Raw genomic sequence first — 5,339 nt, forward strand, 5'->3', positions numbered from 1 at the left:
CTGCCACTTGGCCCGCGCCAAGAGCCAGGGTATCGGATCAGGCCTGCCATATGAAACGAGTCTGACACCCCTGCTGCAGAGGAAGACATAGCAATGAGTGGTTTAATGAACATTGGCTAAGTGGTATTTAAGACCTAGATATGTTTAGGTAAAGAAACACGGTTTTTACTACCATGGTAAAGTATATTAAAACAACGGATATAAAATATGTGGATATCAAGATACTCTCCTTGTGACATACAAAATGGGTGGATGTCCAGACAGACACACCTGCGTAGTACTGTATATCTGAAAGGTACCTTTCTATTTGTCTGGTCAGCGGGTACACCACTGCCTGTCGGATCCCAGTGTAACTTAGACAGGAGGTTCAGTATGCCACACACCACGTCAAGTTCGAACTCTTTATTAGTATATCAGCTTTAAAAACAATAGGACAGCTGAATCATTGGTAACAAGAAAAAAAGCCAAAACCCCCTTAGAAAACAGCACCCAAATTGGAGTGCAACCTAAAAACGCCCCCGCCCCCCAAAATAAATACCATAAAACAATACAATCGTGCTTTCCTACCCAGCGCACTGGTATTCCTAAAATCCCATAAAAAATACAATAACACTTCCCACTGGATACCCCCTCCCCCACTTGAGGTGCAATACACCGTAGCTCCCTGCAGCTCCCGAGAGCATGTCTCCTCCCCTAGATTTCCGGCAGCACACACAATGATGAGCTGAAAAACACAACACACCGTGCATCGCACGGGATTACTTCCTGGTCTATAAACAATGATTAAAGCTGCCTATCCTCTATTGGGCGCCAAGTGTAAAAAAAAAACATTAACATTTTAACAATAGAACCGCCATGCGGGTCAGTTTGACCCACTTTGCATTTAAAATGTTAATTACTCTTCCGTTGTAAATCTTATGTGTATGTCCATTTTTGACACTTCCTAAATATATTAATTAAATATCCTAACGGCGTTTGATAGCCAGAATCGCAAAAATAATGAAGTTATAAACAGTTCTACCTAGAACTGCCACATGGGTCAATGTGACCCATGCATTACAATACAACTTTTCTTTCAAGCCTTTCTTTGTTTGTAGCCACTACGAGACAGTGATTGCTATGATTGTGGATATTTGTCAAGATGCCAACTCAGTGACAGCCTAGTTATTTATTTTTCAATGTACCTGGAGACAACAATCAGAAGGAAATATTTAATCTTGAAATCATTTTGATTGGAATATGGCAAGCTGCACTCAGATACATACAGCAAACTGAAATGACAGGTAGGATAACAACTTATGTGCCTAATATGAAATGTATGTTATATATTCTTTTTAGAAAAAAATACATATTGGTTTTACAGGTTTGTATGTACCAGTTTACACAACAGTGTTCAATGGAACTGTGTCTGTGTTTACAACACAGCTCCTGGATGCAGATACAGTCAGCTGGCAGACACGTGCGCTCCTCCAGAGAGTACAATGCAGCCGTCATACCAGAAGTAGTGTTATATTTTCTTTTTATGTAGTATTAGAAACAATGATTTTGGATTTATAGTTTTGTGTGTACATATACCCTTTTACACCTGTACACAGGTATATGTACATACCCGTTTCTTTTTAAATGTGTATTTTATTATATTTTTTTACTGTTTGTAGTCATGCTGTATATGCATTCATTTTAAAAATAAAACCTTTTATGTTAAATTTTCAATTTACGGTGTTTTTGTGATGCAAATGTTAGCTATAATGTTCATGAATAAAACTTCAGTTGTATCTGATAGTAGGTCTTTCATTTTCATAATGAAGCAGTTTAAAAATGTATGGGTCAAAGTGACCAACGTGGCGGTTCTAGGTAGTTCGAAAATCCGGCAGTTCTAGTGTTAACACGTCTCTTTTCCCCAGATTGAACTTAAATCTTGTAGTTTTTCACAGGTTTAAACCAAAAATTGTTTTTGTTCAGATTTGTACATCTCATGAAAAACATTAATAAATGTTTAAATGTGTACTTTCAGATATACATTTATAAATCTGAAAATATTTAGCAAAGTCTCAACATTTAAAATCCAGGATGTGAAATAATCAGAGAAAAAAGCTCCAGTTTTTTTTTTTTTTTTTTACACTTGGCGAGTAGGGATTTAGCTAGCTAAATCTTTGCTGCCTGCAAATAAACCTGGTTTTCTGTAAAATACATATTTAAGTTCAAAATAAATATATAAGTTGACTGCTAAATCCAGACATACAGGTTTTCAGATTTCTAAATCTCTTAAATGTTTAAATGTGTACTTCCAGATATAATTTATAAATCTGAAAATATTTAGCAAAGTTTCAACATTTAAATCCAGCATGTGAAATAAATCCAAGAAAAAGAGCTCCAGTTTTTAAATCCTTGTTTACACTCTGGAGCACATTTATAAATGTCATTTTTTAAATCCTTGTGTTACACTCGGCGAGCAGATTTAGCTAAATCCAGAGTTGACATGCAAATGATTTCCACCCATTGGAGTTTGCGTAAACATTGTTTGCATGGAGGAGGCGGGAAGTGAGCGGCGCCAAAGACCTTCACAAGATACTAGTCAGCTTTGCCTTTTCTTCCATCCCTGTCGACAACCAGACCACGCCCCAGTCTTCACTGCTCATGAATATGCATGACAGTGGCAATTTCTGACAGCACTTCGATCACAGAAATAATAACACGTATGTGTTAAGGAGGGGTGTCTAAATAAATCTAGGTGAATCATGTTTAAAAATGCAATAATTTTAAAAAGAGAATGCTTGGAATAGGAAATGAGGCAGATTTTACATTACAGATAGGAGATAAAGATATTCTATTCAACAAGATAATCGACTCCGCCTTTAGTTCCATCTCACTGCGCACAAAGCATTGTGGTATATATATATACAGGGAGCTCGGCAGAATTTTTTCTATGGAGTTAATGGAGGCGTAAGAAATTTTGCTGGTTTGTGGTGGTTTTCACCATGTTAAAAAAAGGCATCAAACTTTTGAAGTACATTTCACATTTGCCCAAGGTCTTTTGAAAAAAAGGCAGCATTAGCAAATTATGACATAAGGTAATTATTATGAAAAATGGTATTTTCTGAGCACGGTCCTGTTCCGCGGCGCATGCGCAGTAAATACATTTACAGCTGATAACACGTCATCGATGATACTTTCAGAAGCGGGAAATTTAAAAACTGTATCAGACTTACACTTGTCTCATCTTCTATTCTAATAGTTTATAAACAAAACAACGTATCAATTAAACTACAAAAATTAAATACAAAAAATATAGCTTTAACTTCACTTTACACATAAAATACCGTATAACGTAATTTCTTGTTTAATTGTAATACCTATATTTAAATCTATATAGATAGATAAAAATAATTGAAAAGATTGTTAAACACGGTTTTAACTTAATTTAAATGTTAAGAATAATAAATACATAACTCACCTGCATGTCTTTGGGATCCAGAGGGTGCCGCGGGCATTGAGGTCTAGACATTGGGGCGCGAAGCTTGCAGTGGAGCGGAGAACCTAAGATGGTGTCCGGACTAAATGCAGCACACGACCGGTACAGCGCGTAGCTTGCAGCGGGGTGGCACAGCCTGCAGAAGGGAGAAAGAGAGACAGAAAAGAAAAAAAAATTGCAAGAGAACTACAGAAAAAAAAACTCGAAAGAAAGCTCTTAAAGAGAGTCAATCACACAATTGGAAAAGGTTAGTGTTATATTCACCTCACCTACCTGTTCGTCTCCGTGCAGTGACTATTTATGTCCTCGGGAGGCGGGACCGAGGACGTCACTCCATTAAGGGGCCTATCGGCAGCTTTGATATAAAATGCTCAGCAAATACCTGACAAGCACCCAAAAGTGTGGTTGGCGGTCATCTTCAGCTTGAAAGGGAATGGATGAGCACGTGGCAGTGAGACTGCCTGGAAGAAGCAACACTTTGATGTGCATATCGCTCACCATTTATTTTTATGAGACTGAAGTCACACCGACGAAAAATACTGTAGCGGAAAAGTATCGCAGCGGTAGAATTTTAGAACGACAAAATATTGCTAGGCGAGCGACATTTTCCCGCAGATCAACTCTACCTCTACCCAATCAGGTGGGTGGTTTGGGATTGCATGACACATCATATCTGGATGAAAACTTCAGAATATCCATCAGCATGGTTTGTGTGATTAATATCTTACACTATTTCATCACACACATAAGTAACAAGAAGACTTGTTAATACCAAACTACATTCAAAACATGTTGGCCTGGTTTTATTTGGTGCCTGGCAGGGGTAATACAGTTATTGATATTTAATTCTGTAAGAACAGAAAGTTAAGGGGGCGAAATGAAGCGTTCAGAAACATAAGGCATTTTTTTTAAGCACAATGAAGGGTTTCTGTACTAAATTAACACTGCTTATTTAAAATGTAACTAAGAAATCTCAAACACGTAGTGAAGCAATACATGCACATCTGAATTTTGTAAGCTGTAAATAAGCTCACTATTCATGAATAACAAGGTAGCGTTGAGATGATGGGAAACATACTGTTGCCCATTTCTTTCCTGGTCCGTAAATAACAATATTTTCTTTAATAAATGAACAGCATATACTGGACTTATACTGTTAAACGGCATATAATTTAGTTTGAAATTCTTCTTCTTTCGTCTTATCATCACAGTTTGGCTGTATTGGTAGGAGCATGATTTACTTTAGAAAACGGCGCCGCAGCAGATTATTCTATTTCAGTATAATATTACAGTAAACAGTGCCCTCTAGTGTTGGCTCACAGAATTACAGTTCAAGCTTCACCCTTTCCAGCAAATTTATTACAGTGCAATCGAATGTATAATTTCCACATTCACACTCATAAGCATATTTAGATTGTTTACTTTGCAAGTGTTTTGATATTTCTAAAAGTCTTTTTGATATTTCAAGTATATTTGTTTAACAAACACCTTAGAATTTTGATGGCCAAAAAATAAATCTGTACTATGGAAGTTGAAGAACTACTTTATTATTATTATTATTATTATTATTATTATTATTATTATTATTATTATTATTATTATTTATTTCTTAGCAGACGCCCTTATCAAGGGCGACTTACAATCGTAAGCAAATACATTTCAAGTGTTACAATACAAGTAATACAATAAGAGCAAGAAATACAATAACTTTTGTTCAAGCAAAGTACAAGTGTGACAAACCACAATTAAGTAATACAGCAGATAATAGTGATAGTTACATCAGGGTATGATTAAATAGTGATAGTTACATCAGGATGTGATTAAATACAAAGTACTACAGGTTAAACACTTGGCAGATTACAGTATT

General features: G+C 36.2%; 1 long non-coding RNA gene across 1 annotated transcript; it reads right to left on the bottom strand.

Moving 5' to 3' along the window:
* Nucleotides 1-398: 398 nt before the first annotated feature.
* On the bottom strand, nucleotides 399-3,800 carry LOC131699079 (uncharacterized). The gene is made up of 3 exons (XR_009308013.1): nucleotides 3,746-3,800; nucleotides 3,455-3,608; nucleotides 399-724 (listed from the first exon to the last, which is right to left on the bottom strand). It is a non-coding gene; the product is annotated as an uncharacterized LOC131699079 (long non-coding RNA).
* Between the last annotated feature and the right edge of the window lie 1,539 nt (nucleotides 3,801-5,339).

Source organism: Acipenser ruthenus, chromosome 21, assembly GCF_902713425.1.
Source record: "Acipenser ruthenus chromosome 21, fAciRut3.2 maternal haplotype, whole genome shotgun sequence".
Lineage (NCBI taxonomy): Eukaryota > Metazoa > Chordata > Actinopteri > Acipenseriformes > Acipenseridae > Acipenser > Acipenser ruthenus.